General features: G+C 35.2%; 1 non-coding gene across 1 annotated transcript; it reads left to right on the plus strand.

Annotated features, from left to right (window-relative positions):
• The first annotated feature begins 5298 nt into the window (after positions 1–5298).
• LOC141301601 (5S ribosomal RNA) lies at positions 5299–5417 on the plus strand. Its single transcript, XR_012342200.1, has one exon. It is a non-coding gene; the product is annotated as a 5S ribosomal RNA (ribosomal RNA).
• The last annotated feature ends 4583 nt before the right edge of the window (positions 5418–10000 follow it).

Genomic DNA, 10000 nt, shown 5'->3' on the forward strand with positions numbered 1-10000 from the left:
CCTGATTCGGAAGTGAGGAGAGTGCTTGAGAAAAGAAAATATTTGAAGGAGGCTACGGTGATTATTAATGTGGAAAAAACAAACAATGCCAAAGTGGTGGATGTTATCAAGGCAGTAGCGGAACAGATTGGAGAAGGGAAAATTTTAGCAGTACGGCCAAGACAAGACAAGGAGTATGAACTGACCCTGGAAAAGGAAGAAATGTGCAACGATTTGATGGATGGACTGACAATAGGAGGAGCAACATGTGAGGTAAAAAAACTACAAAACAGGGACTATGTTGTTTCTTTCATGCATTTGCCTGTCTACCTGGATGATGAAGAAATTTTAGAAAAATTGAATGGTTGGGGAGTTCTCCCTGTATCTAAAATTAAAAGAAGGTTGTATCCGGGCACTAATATTGAAGATGGCACGAGGTTCATCAAGGCAAGGTTCCCAAGAGAAGTTGTCTCCCTCCCTTACAGCACAAAGCTGGACACAGCGGAAGGGCCACAGTATTTCAGGGTGATGCACAGTCACCAGGTGAAGACCTGTCGGCTGTGCATGAGCCCAGAACATCTGATGAAAGACTGTCCTGATTTTAAATGTTACAAATGTGAGGAGAGGGGACACTTCGCACGAGACTGCCCTGCGGTTAAGTGCCCGGAATGCCGAGAGATTTTAAACAGATGTGAGTGTTGGATGGAGGAAGAGGAAGGGGGTGGAGAAAGCCAGGTGGATGGGCAAATGCATGAAAGAGGCAACAAACACCCAGAAACTAACGAAGAAGAGAAAGAAACAGAGCGAGCACAACAAGGAGAAATGGAAAAGGAAACAGACAATGAGGAGGACAGAGAAAATAGACCAAAAAATAATGAGGAGCAAACGCAAGGACAGAGTTTAACATGGACACCAATGGAATTAACTTCGAGTTTTAAGGACTTTGTGGAAAGGGTGGAAAAAACGGGACAAGCGGAAAAGGAGCAAAACAAAGAAACGAACAGTGAAGAAGAGGAAAAAGTGGAGAAAATCAAAAAGGACAAAGCAGAGGGACAAACAAGAAGGCAAACAATAAAGGTAACACCCAATCTAGAGCTTGCAAGGAGAAAAGTTATGAAAAAAGGACGAGCAAAGTTTTTGAACCGATATGAGGTGTTGAGAGGTTTGGAGGAGGAGGACTGAAAGGATGGCTTTTAATTTGTTTCTATTCTTTTTAATGGTTTTAAGTTGTGTGACATTTAACGCAAGAGGACTGATGGACTTAAACAAATTTGGAAAAGTTAAAGAAGAATGTAAAAGACAAGATATCATTGCATTACAGGAAACGAACTGGAAAGATGATACGATGAATGATTTTAAAAAGAGATGGGAAGGAAGTTTTTTGTATAATAATGGAGATGGAAGGTTGGGGAGAGGAGTTGCAATTGTAATAAAAGAAAACAGTGGGGCAAAGTGTAAAACTGTATATAAAGATAATGAAGGTAAATGTATGTCTGTAGAAATGGAGTATGAGGAAAAGAAAGTAATTATAGTCAATGTCCATGCACCAAATGAACAAAATGAAAAGAAAGAATTTTTTATGGTTTTAAGGCGTCTTGTGAAGAACTATAGGGAAATTATTATGATGGGTGATTTTAATACAGTTTTTAGTAAGCAGGATATGGCTGAAGGAATGGTTTATAAAACTGATACGGGGAGAAAAGAATTGAAAGCGTTAATGGAAGAAAATAATATAATAGATGTGTGGAGAGAAAGAAATGAAAAGAAAAAAGAATTTTCAAGAAGACAAATAGTGGGGAGATTTGTATGCCAAACCAGAATTGACTTTGTTTTATGTACAAGAAATGTAGACAATTTTATAGAAAATATTAAGTATAAGGAGACAAGCTTTAGTGATCACAAGTTTTTAACTTTCAATTTGGATTGGAGTAACATGCAAAGAGGGACTGGAGTTTGGATATTAAATACACAAATTTTAAAGAATGAAGACTATGTTTTTAAGGTTAAAGAAATGATAGAAAAAGAAAAGGAAAACAGAATGTATGAAGAAGATAAGAGAATATGGTGGGAGAATACAAAGTTTTTAATCAAAAAGTTTTCAATTAAATATTGTAAGTTAATACAGAAATGCAAAAGAAACAACAAAAGGGAAATGCAAGAAAGTTTAGAAATGGAATTGAACAAAGAAAATAAGGACATACAAAAGATAAAGGAAATACAGGGAGAATTGAAAGTAATAGAAGAAAAAGAATATGAGGCGGCGAAATTAAGAAGCAAGGCAAAATATGTGGTGCAGGGAGAAAAATTTACAAAGTTCTTTTTTGATCTGGAAAAAAAGAGAGGGAAAGCAGAAATGATAAAAGAAATAAGAGGAAAAAACGGGGAAATTGTCGAAGGGAATGAAAGGATTTTAGAAGAAATAAAAGATTTTTATGAGGATTTGTTTAGTGCAAGAGGTGTGGATGAGCAGGAAAAAAAGAAACTGTTGAATCAAATAAAAGCAAAAGTAAGTGAGGAAGATAAAAAAGAGTGTGACCAAGAAATTAGAGAAGAAGAAATCGAAAGAGCAATAAGTCAACTGAATAAAAAGAAAAGTCCAGGAATAGATGGTTTGGGAACTGAATTTTATGTATGTTTTAAAGACATTTTATTAGAGATTTTAAATGAGGTTTTTAAAGAAATTTTTGAAAAGGAAGAAATTAATGAAAGAACAAGAATAGGGATAATGAAGCTTGTATACAAAAGAAAAGGAGAAAAGGCTGATTTAAAAAACTATAGGCCCATTACTATGTTGAATACAGATCTTAAAATTTTAGCAAAGGTTTTAGCAAATAGGTTAAAAGAAGTAATGCCAAATATAATTAATACAAATCAAGCATATGGGGTTAAAGGCAGGGATATTGCGGATATCACAATGAGTATAAGAGATAAAATATGGTATATGAAAGAAAAAAAAGAAGAAGGATATGTAATCAGTTTAGATTTCGAGAAAGCTTTTGATAGGGTCGAGCACAGCTATTTATTTGAGATTTGAAAGACTTTTGGTTTTGGGGAGAATTTTATTAAATGGATTGGAATTTTATATAAAGGTGCACTAACAAAAATAAAATGTAATGGTTTTTTAACAGAATGTTTTAAAATCACAAGATCAATTAGACAGGGTTGTCCGCTTTCAGCGCTTTTATATTCCTTAGTATCTGAACCTTTAGGACTGGCTATAAAACAAAAAGAAGGAATAGAAGGATTAGAAACTGAAGGAAGTAAGGCTGAGGGAAAAGTATTTCAATATGCTGATGATACGACAATAATTGTAAAGGGAAAAGAGAGTGTTAAAGAAGTGATGAATGTGGTAAAAGAGTATTGTAGAGGGTCGGGAAGCAAAGTAAATGAGGACAAAACTGTGTATATGAGATTTGGTAAAGCAACGGTTTTAACGGATTGTTTTAATTTCAAGGAAGTTGAGGAAATGAGGATTTTAGGAATTTTAATGGGAAAGAATGAAAGGAAAGTAAGAGATGAAATGTGGGAGCAGCTTGTAACAGATATAGAGAGGAGGTTAAATTTTTGGAGATTGAGAACACTAAATTTGAAGGGGAAGGTTTTAATATTGAATGTTTTAATGGTTTCTAAACTTTGGTATGTTTTATATGTATCTGAAATACCTTTATGGACGAAACAGAGGTTGAAGAAATGTTTTCTTGACTTTTTATGGGAAGGAAAGCCAGCAAGAATTGCATATAACACAATATTAGGGCCGGTAGAGAGGGGTGGCTTAGGATTGATGGATGTAGAACAGAGGAAAAATGCTTTAAGGGTGAAAATAGTGAAAAAATACCTACAAGAGGAGAACAAAAGTGAGTGGAAGAAAACAATGAAATACTTTTTAAACAAATGTGGTGCTTTTAACATGGGGGATGGAATTTTATGGATGAAAACTAAAATTTGGATGACAGAAGGTTTACCAGAGTTTTACAGAGAAATATTTAGTGCCTGGGGGAAGTTTTTAGCAAACATTGAGTACAATCCACACGGGAGAGAAAACATTTTAAATCAACCTCTGTTCTTAAATAACAACATTTTAAAACAAGAGAAAGAAATATTTTTTAAGAAATGGATGGGAGTGGGGATAACCAGGTTGAGAGATATTTTATATGAGTTCAAAGAGGGGTTTTTACCAACACAATACATTGAGGACACAATGGAAATGGCAAAAGAAGAATATAGTAAAAAAGAAATTACAAACAATTATGAAACCATAAAAAATGCAATACCAAAAGAGTGGATTAAAAGGATTGAGAGTATGGAAGAAGTGCAAACAGAGAAGATCTATGTGAAATTGGGGGAGAAATTGTTTGATTTTAAAGAATGTACTGTAAAAATGTTTTATTGTGGTTTTAGGGATAGTGTTTTTAAAGAACCAATTGTAAATAAGTATTGGGTGCAAAAATTCAAAGATTTAAAAGAAGATTTTATATGGAGAAACATGAGAGGAAGATGTGTGGAGACAAAATTGGAATGTTTGGAGTATTTTATAAGACATAAGGTGGTTTTTACTGAGTTTATTTTAAAGAAAATAGGGATGGAACAAAACGCATTGTGTAAAGTGTGCCAGGAGAAAGAGGAGGGGATTTTACATATGTTTTTATATTGTAAAGAATTGGAGGCCTTTTTAAACAAATGTAAATGTGTAATTAGGGATTTGACTGTGGAATGGGATGAAAATGTAATGGGCTGGAACAGAGTGGTGATGTTTGGGTGGGAAAAGAAGTGCAAAAACAAAAAGTTTATAAATCTGTGGGTAATGTTGATGAAAAGTGCAATATGGGAAAGAAGAACTGTGGCTAAAAAAGAAAAAATTGTGTTGGATGTTTGGAACGTGTTTAAAAGAAAAACTGAAGTGTACATGGAAAAACTGTATGTGCATTTTAAGTGTGAAAATAACTTAGATGCTTTTTATCATGTTTTTACTCCACACGTTTGTTCTGTCTTAAAAGATTTGATGTGGAAACTGACAGAGATTTCTGAAATTCTGATTGTGTATATAGAGAATGTGATATGAAAATGTTTTGTGTAAGGAAAACTTTTAATTTTATTGTATTTTAATGTTTGAAATTTCTTAATTAAAAAAAAAAAAAAAAGAGCGCCCGATCTCATCTGATCTTGGAAGCTAAGCAGCGTCGGGCCTGGTTAGTACTTGAATGGGAGACCGCCTGGGAATACCAGGTGCTGTAAGCTTTTGCCTTTTCTGCACTATTTATATAATATGCTGGCTTTTACGGAGGCTGATCTTTAAATAGCCCACTTTTTGGAGCAGCCCTCGCTTATGGCCATACCGCGCTGAGAGCGCCCGATCTCGTCTGATCTCGGAAGCTAAGCAGCGTCGGGCCTGGTTAGTACTTGGATGGGAGACCGCCTGGGAATACCAGGTGCTGTAAGCTTTTGCCTTTTCTTCACTATTTATATAATATGCTGGCTTTTAGAAAGACGTGTTTTACCGCTCTATTTATTACAATCATTTACATGTATTATAGAGTTTTAAGTGTTTTACATGTTTTTTAGGCCATTTTATTACTCTTAACATTTTAAGTGTATGTGTCTTTAATAAATGGATGGTTGGCCTGTCATGTGACTAGACACATGACAGGAAGCAGGAAGTACAACTGTATAAGAGAGCAGCATGACAAACAAAGGACAGTCACCAAACTGTTGGATTGAGGAGTTGCTAATTTTAGAGCTCACCTTTCCATTCACCACCTGCAAACTTTGGATTACACTTTCTGTGGATTGTATATACACTGGTGGACACTCACATTGGACTTATCAACACACTGGGGTTCTTGGACTGTTTTTAGGGTATGGACAAATGAACTGTATTCTTTTAACAGAGTTTACCTGTTTTTAGGGTATGGACAAATGAACTGTATTCTTTTAACAGAGTTTACCTAGTTTTATCGTGTTGTTTTAAAGTCTTTTATGTGAACCTTGTAAATGCACCAAATCTATTTAAACCAATTTTCTTTTATGTCTCATTCTTTTAACCACTAGTCATCTCTCACAGTTAAATCTGACCCCATTTTAGTCTTGTAACTCGGCTGATAAGGCCGATTGTTACACTTTTATGGGAGACCGCCTGGGAATACCAGGTGCTGTAAGCTTTTGCCTTTTCTTCACTATTTATATAATATGCTGGCTTTTACGGAGGCTGATCTTTAAATAGCCCACTTTTTGGAGCAGCCCTCGCTTATGGCCATACCACCACCTGAGGGCGCTGTTGAGTCAACAGGAAGTAGTTTGGCTGCAGAGGGGAGAGGAAGGCTCTCCCACACCTGTTTGTTTTTTCTTAGTTTTTTTTGTTTTCTATAGTTTTTGTCTTTTGTTTTTTTCTTTCCTAAAGCTTTTTTTTTTTGTCTTTTTAACCACCCAACAGCGGCCTTAGGCTGGCTGGAGGGTGGTTTCTCTTTTTTCTTATCAGTGTTTTTTTTTTCTTAAAATGGACGGACCTATGGCAAACAACACGGAAATGGCTGGAGAGACAAGGAAACACAACAATGCTGGACTGGAATATGGACAACGAGCTGGACGTGGACCTGATTCGGAAGTGAGGAGAGTGCTTGAGAAAAGAAAATATTTGAAGGAGGCTACGGTGATTATTAATGTGGAAAAAACAAACAATGCCAAAGTGGTGGATGTTATCAAGGCAGTAGCGGAACAGATTGGAGAAGGGAAAATTTTAGCAGTACGGCCAAGACAAGACAAGGAGTATGAACTGACCCTGGAAAAGGAAGAAATGTGCAACGATTTGATGGATGGACTGACAATAGGAGGAGCAACATGTGAGGTAAAAAAACTACAAAACAGGGACTATGTTGTTTCTTTCATGCATTTGCCTGTCTACCTGGATGATGAAGAAATTTTAGAAAAATTGAATGGTTGGGGAGTTCTCCCTGTATCTAAAATTAAAAGAAGGTTGTATCCGGGCACTAATATTGAAGATGGCACGAGGTTCATCAAGGCAAGGTTCCCAAGAGAAGTTGTCTCCCTCCCTTACAGCACAAAGCTGGACACAGCGGAAGGGCCACAGTATTTCAGGGTGATGCACAGTCACCAGGTGAAGACCTGTCGGCTGTGCATGAGCCCAGAACATCTGATAAAAGACTGTCCTGATTTTAAATGTTACAAATGTGAGGAGAGGGGACACTTCGCACGAGACTGCCCTGCGGTTAAGTGCCCGGAATGCCGAGAGATTTTAAACAGATGTGAGTGTTGGATGGAGGAAGAGGAAGGGGGTGGAGAAAGCCAGGTGGATGGGCAAATGCATGAAAGAGGCAACAAACACCCAGAAACTAACGAAGAAGAGAAAGAAACAGAGCGAGCACAACAAGGAGAAATGGAAAAGGAAACAGACAATGAGGAGGACAGAGAAAATAGACCAAAAAATAATGAGGAGCAAACGCAAGGACAGAGTTTAACATGGACACCAATGGAATTAACTTCGAGTTTTAAGGACTTTGTGGAAAGGGTGGAAAAAACGGGACAAGCGGAAAAGGAGCAAAACAAAGAAACGAACAGTGAAGAAGAGGAAAAAGTGGAGAAAATCAAAAAGGACAAAGCAGAGGGACAAACAAGAAGGCAAACAATAAAGGTAACACCCAATCTAGAGCTTGCAAGGAGAAAAGTTATGAAAAAAGGACGAGCAAAGTTTTTGAACCGATATGAGGTGTTGAGAGGTTTGGAGGAGGAGGACTGAAAGGATGGCTTTTAATTTGTTTCTATTCTTTTTAATGGTTTTAAGTTGTGTGACATTTAACGCAAGAGGACTGATGGACTTAAACAAATTTGGAAAAGTTAAAGAAGAATGTAAAAGACAAGATATCATTGCATTACAGGAAACGAACTGGAAAGATGATACGATGAATGATTTTAAAAAGAGATGGGAAGGAAGTTTTTTGTATAATAATGGAGATGGAAGGTTGGGGAGAGGAGTTGCAATTGTAATAAAAGAAAACAGTGGGGCAAAGTGTAAAACTGTATATAAAGATAATGAAGGTAAATGTATGTCTGTAGAAATGGAGTATGAGGAAAAGAAAGTAATTATAGTCAATGTCCATGCACCAAATGAACAAAATGAAAAGAAAGAATTTTTTATGGTTTTAAGGCGTCTTGTGAAGAACTATAGGGAAATTATTATGATGGGTGATTTTAATACAGTTTTTAGTAAGCAGGATATGGCTGAAGGAATGGTTTATAAAACTGATACGGGGAGAAAAGAATTGAAAGCGTTAATGGAAGAAAATAATATAATAGATGTGTGGAGAGAAAGAAATGAAAAGAAAAAAGAATTTTCAAGAAGACAAATAGTGGGGAGATTTGTATGCCAAACCAGAATTGACTTTGTTTTATGTACAAGAAATGTAGACAATTTTATAGAAAATATTAAGTATAAGGAGACAAGCTTTAGTGATCACAAGTTTTTAACTTTCAATTTGGATTGGAGTAACATGCAAAGAGGGACTGGAGTTTGGATATTAAATACACAAATTTTAAAGAATGAAGACTATGTTTTTAAGGTTAAAGAAATGATAGAAAAAGAAAAGGAAAACAGAATGTATGAAGAAGATAAGAGAATATGGTGGGAGAATACAAAGTTTTTAATCAAAAAGTTTTCAATTAAATATTGTAAGTTAATACAGAAATGCAAAAGAAACAACAAAAGGGAAATGCAAGAAAGTTTAGAAATGGAATTGAACAAAGAAAATAAGGACATACAAAAGATAAAGGAAATACAGGGAGAATTGAAAGTAATAGAAGAAAAAGAATATGAGGCGGCGAAATTAAGAAGCAAGGCAAAATATGTGGTGCAGGGAGAAAAATTTACAAAGTTCTTTTTTGATCTGGAAAAAAAGAGAGGGAAAGCAGAAATGATAAAAGAAATAAGAGGAAAAAACGGGGAAATTGTCGAAGGGAATGAAAGGATTTTAGAAGAAATAAAAGATTTTTATGAGGATTTGTTTAGTGCAAGAGGTGTGGATGAGCAGGAAAAAAAGAAACTGTTGAATCAAATAAAAGCAAAAGTAAGTGAGGAAGATAAAAAAGAGTGTGACCAAGAAATTAGAGAAGAAGAAATCGAAAGAGCAATAAGTCAACTGAATAAAAAGAAAAGTCCAGGAATAGATGGTTTGGGAACTGAATTTTATGTATGTTTTAAAGACATTTTATTAGAGATTTTAAATGAGGTTTTTAAATAAATTTTTGAAAAGGAAGAAATTAATGAAAGAACAAGAATAGGGATAATGAAGCTTGTATACAAAAGAAAAGGAGAAAAGGCTGATTTAAAAAACTATAGGCCCATTACTATGTTGAATACAGATCTTAAAATTTTAGCAAAGGTTTTAGCAAATAGGTTAAAAGAAGTAATGCCAAATATAATTAATACAAATCAAGCATATGGGGTTAAAGGCAGGGATATTGCGGATATCACAATGAGTATAAGAGATAAAATATGGTATATGAAAGAAAAAAAAGAAGAAGGATATGTAATCAGTTTAGATTTCGAGAAAGCTTTTGATAGGGTCGAGCACAGCTATTTATTTGAGATTTGAAAGACTTTTGGTTTTGGGGAGAATTTTATTAAATGGATTGGAATTTTATATAAAGGTGCACTAACAAAAATAAAATGTAATGGTTTTTTAACAGAATGTTTTAAAATCACAAGATCAATTAGACAGGGTTGTCCGCTTTCAGCGCTTTTATATTCCTTAGTATCTGAACCTTTAGGACTGGCTATAAAACAAAAAGAAGGAATAGAAGGATTAGAAACTGAAGGAAGTAAGGCTGAGGGAAAAGTATTTCAATATGCTGATGATACGACAATAATTGTAAAGGGAAAAGAGAGTGTTAAAGAAGTGATGAATGTGGTAAAAGAGTATTGTAGAGGGTCGGGAAGCAAAGTAAATGAGGACAAAACTGTGTATATGAGATTTGGTAAAGCAACGGTTTTAACGGATTGTTTTAATTTCAAGGA

Source organism: Garra rufa, chromosome 1 (assembly GCF_049309525.1).
Source record: "Garra rufa chromosome 1, GarRuf1.0, whole genome shotgun sequence".
Taxonomy (NCBI): Eukaryota; Metazoa; Chordata; class Actinopteri; order Cypriniformes; family Cyprinidae; genus Garra; species Garra rufa.